This window comes from Triticum aestivum, chromosome 4B, assembly GCF_018294505.1.
Source record: "Triticum aestivum cultivar Chinese Spring chromosome 4B, IWGSC CS RefSeq v2.1, whole genome shotgun sequence".
NCBI lineage: Eukaryota > Viridiplantae > Streptophyta > Magnoliopsida > Poales > Poaceae > Triticum > Triticum aestivum.
The window spans coordinates 293,740,390-293,751,549 of NC_057804.1; the positions used below are offsets into that span (position 1 = coordinate 293,740,390).

Below are 11,160 nucleotides of genomic sequence, written 5' to 3' on the forward strand. Positions count from 1 at the left end.
CTATCTTGGACATCTTTTGTAATTGTGAGCACTCATTAAAATCTTACATGCTAAAAAGTTGATGTTGGACAAGGAAGATAACTTAATGGGTTATCTATCCTTATAACCGAATAGAAGTTATATTGTCATGGATCATCCAACATGTTGAGCTTGCGTTTCCCTCTCATGCTAGCCAAATTCTTTGCACAAAAGTAGAGATACTACTTGTGCTTCCAAACACCCCTTAAACCAGTTTTTCCATGAGAGTACACCATACCTACCTATGGATTGAGTAAGATCCTTCATGTAAGTTGTCATCGGTGCAAGCAATAAAAATTGCTCTCTAAATATGTATGATCTATTAGTATGAAGAAAATGAGCGTTATATGAACTTGTGATATGGAAGAAATAAAAGCGACAGACTGCATAATAAAGTTCTTTATCACAAGCGGCAATAGAAAATGATGTTCTTTTGCATTAAGATTTTGTGCATCCAACCATAAAAGCGCATGACAACCTCTGCTTCCCTCTGCGAAGGGCCTATCTTCTACTTTTATCTTCTACCCTTATACAAGAGTCATGGTGATCTTCACCTTTCCTTTTTACACTTTTTCATTTTGGCAAGCACTATGTGTTGGAGAGATCCAAATAAATATATCCACTCGGATGTAGGTTTCATAAAGTATTATTGTTGACATTACCCTTGAGGTAAAAGGTTGGGAGGCGAAACTATAATCCCCTATCTTTCTCTTTCTCTGATTGAAGCTTTCAACCCATAAGTATCGCATGAGTGTTAGCAATTATAAAAGACTAAATGATAGTTGAGTATGTGGACTTGCTGAAAAGCTTTTATGTCGACTCTTTCCGATGTTATGATAAATTGCAATTGCTTCAATGGCTGAGATCATAGTTTGTTAGTTTTCTATGAATTTTTTGATTCATACTTTAGTTTGTGAATGAATTTTTACTTTCGCATAAGAAATTATATGACAATATATGTTTTTGTTCTAAAGATGATCATGATTCCCTCATGTCCATGTTTTATTTTATCGACACCTCTATCTCTAAACATGTGGACATATTTTTCGATATTGGCTTTCGCTTTAGGACAAGTGGGGTCTAAGCCTGGGGGAGTTGACACATCCATTTTGCATCGTGCTTTTATATTGATATTTATTGCATTATGGGCTGTTATTACACGTTATATCACAATATTTATGCCTGTTCTCTCTTATTTTATATGGTTTACATGAAGAGGGAGAAAGCCGGCAGCTAGGATTCTGGACTAGAAAAGGAGAAACTATTAGAGACCTTTTTTGCACAACTCCAAAAGTCCTGAAACTTCACGGAGAACATTTTTGGAATATATAAAAAATATTGGGCGAAGAAAGCACCAGAGGGGGGCCACCTATCATGCCCTCCGGTCTTATGGCCCCAATGTCAGGCCCCCGATGCCCATCTTCTGCTATATGGCGCGTTTTGACCTGGAAAAAATAAAAAGGAAACTTTTGAGATGAAGTGCCGCCGTCTCGAGGCGGAACCTAGGCAGAACCAATTTAGGGCTCCAGCGGAGCAGTTCTGCCGGGGAAACACCCCTCCAGGAGGGGGAAATCATCGCCATCGTCATCACCATCAATCCTCTCATCAAGAGGGTGTCTATCTCCATCAACATCTTCACCAACACCATCTCCTCTCCAAACCCTAGTTCATCTCTTGTATTCGATAATTGTCTCAAAACCTCAGATTGGTACTTTTGGGTTGCTAGTAGTGTTGATTACTCCTTGTAGTAGATGCTAGTTGGTTTATTTGGTGGAAGATCATATGTTCAGTTCCTTAATTATAATTAATACTCCTCTGACTATGAAAATGAATATGCTTTGTGAGTAGTTTCGTTTCTTCCTGAGGACATGGGAGAAGTCTTGCTATAAGTAATCATGTGAATTTTGTATTCATTCAATATTTTGAGGAGATGTATGTTGTCCTTCCTCTAATGGTGTTATGTGAACGTCGACTACATGATAATTCAGCATGATTTGCGCCAAGGGGAAGGCATTGGGAAGTAATAAGTAGATGATGGGTTGCTAGAGTGACAGAAGCTTAAACCCTAGTTTATGCGTTGCTTCGTGAGGGGCTGATTTGAATCCATATGTTTCATGCTCTGGTTAGATTTATCTTAATTCTTCTTTCATAGTTGCGGATGCTTGCGACAGGGGTTAATCATAAGAGGGAGGCTTGTCCAAGGAAGGAGAGCACCCAAGCACAAGTCCACCCACACATCAAATTATCAAAGTAACGAACGTGAATCATATGAGCATGATGAAAACTAGCTTAACAATAATTCCCATGAGTCCTTGGGAGCGCTTTGCTTTAGATAAGACTTCGTCCAGGCTTGTTCTTTGCTACAAAAGGACTGGCCTACCTTGTTGCGCCTTGTTTACTTTTGTTACTTGTTACTTGTTTTGAATTATCTTATCACAAAACTACCTGTTACCGATAATTTCAGTGCTTACAGAGAATACCTTGCTGAAAACCGCTTGTCATTTCCTTCTACTCCTCGTTGGGTTCGACACTCTTACTTGTCTAAAGGACTATGATAGATCCCCTATACTTGTTGGTCATCAAACATCCACCCTGCTAATCCCAGGCTCCCGACCCGGAACCTATCCTATGATCGATGAAGAAGCATAAGAAGAACTCCAAAAGCAAACATGCATCGCTCTCATGTCAAAGCATCACTTTACCTGTACCTGCACCTATTGTTGTAGTAATCTGTGAGCCACGGGGACTCAGCAATCCCATTACCATGGGTATCAAGACTAGCAAAGCTTAATGGGTATTGTCGTGGAATTAACACGGCAGATGTCCTTAGTGTCAGGACTTAGTCGCGAGGCCAACGCATCTATGCGGTAGCTTGAGAGGGGTTGATCGGGACGAGAGACGCAACACGCAAGATAAGGATTTAGACAATTTTGGGCCCCGGAAAACATCATCCGGAATAGCCCTACATGTTGTTTGAGGCTAGGTCTCATTATGCTCATGAGGGAGTCACCATAAGCTGGCTCTCCTATTTCTGTCTAGCCCTAGATATTGTTTCTTGTTTCTTGTCCCTCTTTGGGGAGCCCTGCCCCTCCTTATATAAGTTAGAGGGGCGGGTTACATGTGGAGTCCAAATACGATTAGGACTAGCCTATCTTGTACTACAAGCCGGATACAAGTCCGGGTCTTAATTCCTTGTAAGGGAGAAATTCCTCACGCCTTTCCTCTTAAGCTGGCCTATCATAACGTAAGCCGGCCTTCTGGGCCTTGAGCCTCCTGGGGCCCCGGGTCTTGTCACTCCTCTGATCCGCTTGCCAGGTCACCCATAAGTCGCCAGGATCGGGCGGGTCACTTAGTGTGTCGTCCAGTCAGGGCGGGTCATTAGTGAGTCGCCAAGTCCGGCCGGGTTATACTTCCGGCCGGGTTACACCGCGGGGTATATCCCCAACATTAGCCCCCAAGTTTAGCTTGAATTTATCCATGGTAAACTTATGCTACAAAATAAACACAAGAACAAATTTGACAAGTTGTGCTCCGGGTTAAGAATTCTTGTAAACCGGCACCTGAACATCCTTAAGTCCTTGTCTTTTCCTTCTTCTAGAAAATCCGGGTCAATAAGCTAGCTTCATACTCAATTTGCTGATGTTGGTTTCTCACAGAAAAATATTGTGAAGAATAGTCCACTTGAGTCGGTTTCCATGGCGCTGGGTTAAATAATTTTGGTCTTCAAATACTCATGTGATATTCAGCTGGCTTGAAGATGTAAAACTTGCCGGTTTATCATTACCAAAAACTGCCGGATTATAAAACAGACGATGCCGGGTCATAATTGTTGTTGACACCGGGTTATGTAATTTATCCTCCTGATTTGCTCAAAACTGATAATTTTATGATTTTTCTCCTTATATCCATATTACCTCTAGCCCCCAAGTCTTGAGCCGAACAAAGAGATGGTTTAAGACTTGCTCCAATAAATGTTGCAACCTTGAAGAAATCCGGTTTATTCATCTCAATCATATAGACTGAATATTCCACACATGTAGCCCCCAAGTGTCGGGTTGTCATGCTTGCAGCAACCTGGGACTTGTAATTGCTTTATGCTTATGAAAATTTCAACCAGTGTAGCCCCCAAGTGTCGGGTTGTCATGCTTGCTGCAACCTGGGACTTGTAATTGCTTTATGCTTATGAAAATTCCAACCAGTGTAGCCCCCAAGGGCCGGGTCATTATGCAATGATGAGCAGGGACTTTGTAGATATAACCATATAAATTTGAACAGCAATGTGTAGCCCCCAAGGGCCGGCTTAGTAAGATAATACTGAGCTGGGACTTTATAATAACATCATAGAATATAGTCTCCACCATGGGGCTTGAACCCACGTCCACAAGGTTAAGAGCTTTGTACTCCACGAACTGAATAGTGGACCGTTCAATATGATGAATTAATGCTTGTGTACCTTGAATTTTTGACATGAGCAACTGGTAACCCCCAAGGGCCAACTCAATTAGAATGTGATGAGTCGGGTCTTCCATAAGTTGAGCAAAAACTAACTTTGCATTAGCCCCCAAGTGCCATGGTGCATGCTGGCAGTGACATGGGACTTGCATATTTGATGTAATCTCAATTTGAATAATGTAGCCCCCAAGTGCCGGGTCATAAGCCTGCAGCGACTCGGAACTATTCCGTCCATTATAGAATAAATCATATCCATTGATAAAATAATAGCCATTGCACCAAAGCGACTTTGAATACCTCATCTGTTGATAAGTAAATCCGGAGTTTAAATACCCGACGGCTCTTGGCCGATGGCGATTTAATACACCTCCATTGTAAGCCAGAATTTTTATAACCCGGCAGCTTATAGCCTTTTAGAAAATCAAGAATTGATACCCCTTCTGAGACACCAATTTCAATCTTTGATGATGGGCTTGAACTTAATCATTTATATGTCATATTTCTACAAACCCTGCAAAGAGTTTAAACAACATATGCCCTGGCGACTTAACATCAAAAGCCAGGGCGGGTAACCACCCAAATGTAGTCTTATCCTGTACACAAGTAAATCACAAGATCCCTATGATCCTTTGAATGATACCGCCGGTTTATATGACCCGGATAGTGAAGTTAATAACTCAACTCTATAAGAGCCGGCACATATGATATTTGTGATAACTCAAATACTTGCGATTATATAAAGCTGTAGAAGAAATAGACAAAATTTTGAGTCTTCTGATTCGAATACGATCAGTAAACCGCTCCAAAGGGGTTAAGCTAAGATTCGAATATGATCATATAGCCTCCAGTGGCTTTGGTGATGCCGATCAAATGGGCATCTACAGCTATGTTCTCTTTGGTTCGAATACGACCTATGTTTGAACAGGAAGCCCCCAAGTGACCATGATAGTTGTTTAACGATGCTGATTCGAATACGATCCACGTCGATTCCCAAAGGGGTTGAGATATGATTTGGATACGATCAAGAAGCCCCCAAGTAGGTTCAGCAGTTTGCTAATCAAAAGGGTATCAACAGCTATGTTCTCTTTGGTTCGAATACGACCTATGTTTGAACAGGAAGCCCCCAAGTGACCATATAAATTTTGGCATTGCACCGATCAAGAGGGTACTAATAGCTATGCCCGTTGAGCAGGAAGCCCCCAAGTGACCATGATAAAATAAGCCGTAAAGTAGGACACCCATGTTTGAACTGCGCATCATGCACTACTGGAAACAAGGAATTTGCCATCAGCCAGCTCTTTGCCATCTGCCAGCTGATGGCAAAGAACGTCTTTGCCATCTGCTTATAAAAAACAGATGGCAAAGAATGGATAGACGACAAAGAACATGGTTGCCATCAGCCAATTCTTTGCCATCTGCTAGTGGATGGAAAATAATCTTTGCCTTCTGCCAGCAGATGGCAAAGAGGTTGGCAAATCCTATGACCGTCAAGCGTGTAACGGCGTACCAGCCCCACCTCTTCGCCATCTTCCAGCAGACGGCAAAGATTCTTTGCCATCTGCTGGCAGATGGCAAAGAGATGAGGTTATTTTTTTCCAGGTAAAAAAAACTGTGGGGTTATCCCCTCCCTCTCTCCCCTCCTCTCCCTCCCTCCCACGCATCTCACCCGCCACCGCCCAAGCACCCCGCCGCCCCGCCGACGCCGACGCCGGTCCCCGCCGACTGCTTCCACCCGACTTTGATTCGGTACTGCCTTCTCCTCCTCCTCATATCCCCTCCGCTCTCGGTGTTGCGCCTACCACTTTTAGCCCGGCTCTGTTGGCCTCATGTTTCTCTCTTCTCTAGCGATTGGATTGCCAAGGCCGCTCGCTGCCGCCGGAGGAGGTTGGGGAAAGGCTGCCACCAGCTAGCCGTCCACGCCAGGCGCGACGGGGTTCCCGCTCCGCTGCTTGGACCCGGAAGAGCACGTACGTACAAGATCGACCGGCTCACAGAGCGCGGCCAGAGCAGCTTCTGTTCCCGCCAACACCGTACCCCGCGGCAGAATAGCACGCGACGCCTTCGCCCTGTGCTCGTGGCGACGCCGGGCGAGCAGCCGAGCGCGCGCCCCTGGCCCGGCCCCGCGGCAAGGCAACACCACAGTTGGTTTATTTCTCGTGGTCTCTCGCCCTAATGCTCCCTCCGCCTAGTCCACGTCCATTGGTTGCTGCTCATCATCCTGGTGCATGACAGGTATGATCTCAGAACGTCAGATCCGGTGTCTGGTGGTCTGCTGTTATACTAGTACTAGTACCTTCCAATACTAACCTGGTCCCGAGCTCCGAGGGGATGGAACGATGCCAACAACAAATAACGAACGTGTGCCTAGCAGTTTACCAAGTACCACTAGCATGTATGGTGCTCGCAGGCATGACAACAATGGGGGTTATCTATACTTTTTTCATAATAATTCATCTTGCTGTATTAATTTCCTACTGTATAGTTTATTGAAGCGATTTTTGTGTTTCTGGCCAGTTTAGTTGATCCGAGTATACCCCCCTTGGACCCAAACGCAACTGATTAGCAACGCTTAAAGCCTCTTTTTTATTACTTGGAATCAATAGGCCATTGACACGACACCTTGAGAGCTCACGGCTTCCTTCTTTATCCGTCGGATGGACTTGGAAAGCAGCGTGTAGCAGTTGCATTATTCCACTTGATTACTAGCCACCCTTTCCGTGTTATTTTCACTGTAGCCTTTCATGCTAGCTAATTCCAAATCACATGCTCCCAACCTATCAGTTTACTTTTGGGATTTTCCCCGTATGTATATTCCAATTCCACATGGAGTCTGCATCTTCCAACACATGGCCCGGCACTGATTAGGAGAAGCTCCCTGTTGTATTCTATATTGGGAGTCATTAATGTGTCATGTAATTTTCTAGTACTTAGTTGCTACCTTGGCATCCCTCTGAAAATAAATAGATGGTATAGATGACACTTATTTTACTTAGAAGCACTCTCTACAGATAGTATTTCGTGTAGAAAGAACTCACAGACATGATCTATATTGACAACTTTAGTTTGGACAGAGATGAAGTAATCAATTTTGGACATGTGGATGGCATTCAAATATGTCAGTTGCCAAACTGAATCAAGAAGGCCACAACACATAAAAATTGTAAACTATGGCAAGCAGGTTGTAATATCTGCTTATTTGGATGAACAAACCGGTGTGTTCACAATGCAAAATAATATCCCTGCAAGTCATCACAAACAAATATGATGTAAGTAAAACAAGTCTGCGTTGTAATGCTATGAATCCTGGAAACATCAGAAGGACACTCTTAGATTTCGTAAAAGGGACTTTTGAAAAACAATGAAAGAAAATTAGCAAGTTCTCTTATCTGCAAGTATAAACATGACAGAGGCATACACTAATTAGAGAACGTAATTGATTCAATCTTTCAACTATATTTTTCACCGAGGGTTCAAGGGTCGAGGGGTTGAGTGGTCGAGGGATAAGATTTTCTCTTCAGATAAGAAATACTGTACTGGAGTTCAGAAATCATATCTCTTCAGATAAGATTTTCAACGGACTCTTGAATAGATGCGATCTTTGCTTGATCAGCCATTAATTATACTACTAGATCTTGCTTGCCGTTCCGCTGCCACAGTATCTGTACAAGGATTACTTAAAATGTCTGTAAACAAAGATATCTTGTATTTATGCTGCTATAACTGATGGTCACCAGTTTGCTCTGGTGGATTCTTCTATGCTTGCACTGTTAACTATCTTTAGAAAAATATCATGTATATGTAGATTGTCATGGTACATAATTTCTGATTATAGTTGTGCCTGTCAATTTGTATTCACACTAAATGTATCCTCTTGCCTCTGTTGATACTGTTTCGTTTGCATGCAACTAGCTACTGTCGGGCACAACACTAACAACGCCGAGTATTTAGACCCTAATTTGTATCTTTCTTTTACTATTTACATAGCATTCTGAAGTTGTCATTACTGATGGAAAATGAAACTATATGCAGGTGATGCTCCTGGGTGACTCCAGTCTAAGAAAGAGGGAAATGCAGGTCACGCTAGCTTGCAACCATTTTTGGGATGGATTCATCGATAGAATGCCGAGGTAAATGCGGTAACTAAACTGCTACTAAAAAAGAAACACAAGATGCTGGAGTTTTACCCAATTTACAATATTGCATGTTTGTCTATGTCCAACATTTCAATGTATGTAGCACTGAATGTAGGGCCTGTTTGGGTACAATGGCTATGCAAGCAGTGATAGTGGATTGGGTTGTTAATTCTTCGGGTTTAGGATTTATTCTGACTCTATTAGGATTTCAGTTATATTTGTTCCAATGTGGGTTAAAACTCCTTGTTATTTCAGTAAAGTGCATGCCCTTGGTTTTCCCCATTGACCTTTGTTGCTCTGAATTTGGCCACCTGGGTAGTGTAGCAGTACTTGTTACATGCAGAGTGTTAGAAATCAGCACTAATTCTGAATTTTTTCCATCATTACCGCTTAGCACTCACATTTCTTCGCTGAAGGATAGAATATGGAGTAATAGAAGCTTTGGAAAAGGGCTGGAGCTCTAGGGCTTATGGTGGTTCTACCTAGAAATTGTTACAAACAATCTTGTCCCAGAATTTAAAAATAACTAAATCTAGGCTCTTCTCAAAAGGCTCTCACTGTTGATATATATTGAGATTGTAGTTAACCTGTATCCTGCTTCGAGTAGTACACCTTGTATTGTTAGTATATATAATCACTCAATGGTTTTGAATTAAGTTATGCATTTTTTATATTACACTCTAGCCAAATCTGATAAAAGAGAACGCTACAACAGCCATATCGAATAACTCTGACAAGGTGTAATGTAAGTTCCTTCCTGGAAGATGTTCTTTTGAGATTGATGTCTGGCAGGCATTATCTGTCTCTGCATGTTGCAGACTCCAATGTATATCTTGAGAAAGAAATTTGCTTGAGTAACAAAGAAGTTTCCCATATGGCCATATGATGTTTATGGATTACTTCTAGCAAGGAATCAGAGCTTGGAACCACATGCTTATTCATTGTTGTTGTTGGCCTAAAACTTAGTATATAACTGCTACTCTGCTTCTGCACTTTTGAAAGCTTAGATTTGTTAATATGATTCAGTTTCTTAAATTAAAGCTGATTGTGGACATCTTTAGTGTCTCTGCCTTATTAGGAGTGTCATTTGATGATAACGTACTTGCATTCAAGTTTTTTCGATGGTAACACCTTCGTCATATTCCGAAGTTTTATATTATTATTCTTAAGATATTTGCAAGCCTGTCAAACTGTTTTCTCAAAATTCATGCCATCTTGCAGTGACAATCCTCAAGCTGATAAGGATTCAAATTAGTTTTCCTTTTTGGCTGGCTAGTACAGTAACTTTGTGCATGTAACACGATTATACCACTTTCTGCTGTACAAGATAAGTACACGTCTGCGGCTTCCTCCAGTTCCCCACCTTCGGGCTTAAAGTCTGGAAGCAAATGTAACTTCCATATGACTTTTTTTTCTTGCTGAACAATTTGTAAGTCTAAATGGTTAAAAATGCACAGGCTTGGAAATATTCACGAATGTAGGTTCTTGTAGGTGTCCATGCTTAGAAAGATTTGTTAGTTTCGATTTTCTGCTTCGTTGTATACTTGTCTAATACCCTGCAAATATACAACCCACTGTCTCTTAGATAATAAAAAGAAATGTGAGAGTCGATAGCAAATATTATGCTTTCGATTTTCTTTGCTTGATTATGTTGGCATGATTGGATGATTTGTTTCTTGATAGGGTCATGTAGCATCATGCAGTAGCTCTGATGACTTATTAGCATGTATTGTTAGTTTCAATGCTATGTAGCATCATGGAATGGTTCCGATAACTTGTTAGCATGTTTTGTTAGTTCCAGAGAAAAAGCAAAATCCCAGCCCATGATGTAATTGTTCAATTTTGTTCATAGTCGAGCATTGGATGATATTGTATTTGTCATGCTGTACATGGTTCATGAACTATGCCAACCTGCAGCTTTGTTGTACTAGTGATAGTAGGATAATGCAAGTTTTGACAATCCATGCATATTTCCGCATCATAATAATCTTCTTCTTCTAGTCTTCTTCTTCTAACTTTCTTCTTTCCCATTTTACAGATTTGCTTAAGATCACGGAAGCTTGGGTTGATGGAGTGCTTGTATTTAGTTTTTGTTTTGACCTTGTGAAACTTGCTACCTATGGATGAAACTGTGTAATATTGATGAAACTATGTATATGTACGGATGAAACTTGCTACTATTGGTAACATGTGTTGGATATATATGTGTTCATGACTATTGGTAATATCTGTTGAATATGCTATATTGGTCATATAAATATATTTGTGCTTGATTTTCTGTGAAAAGGAACTGATATACGAAAAATCAAAATTAAATGGGGCAATATAGTCACTTTGCCATCAGCTGGCAGATGGCAAAGAGGCCACGTGTCATCTACATGTAAAATTTGGGCTGGCCTATTTGGGCTCTTTGCCATCTGCCAGCAGATGGCGAAGCTCTTTGCCATCTGCTAGCAGACGGCAAAGCATGCAACCTTTGCCATCTGCTGGCAGACGGCAAAGAGCCTGCAGCCTTTGCCATCTGCTGGCAGACGGCAAAGTATGTCGTTAGCCTTCT

The 11,160-nt window shown here is 41.6% G+C and overlaps 1 long non-coding RNA gene across 1 annotated transcript; it reads left to right on the top strand.

Moving 5' to 3' along the window:
• The first annotated feature begins 6,084 nt into the window (after positions 1-6,084).
• LOC123094788 (uncharacterized) lies at positions 6,085-10,706 on the top strand. Its single transcript, XR_006445974.1, has 4 exons — positions 6,085-6,216; positions 6,316-6,702; positions 8,500-8,597; positions 10,642-10,706. It is a non-coding gene; the product is annotated as an uncharacterized lncRNA (long non-coding RNA).
• The last annotated feature ends 454 nt before the right edge of the window (positions 10,707-11,160 follow it).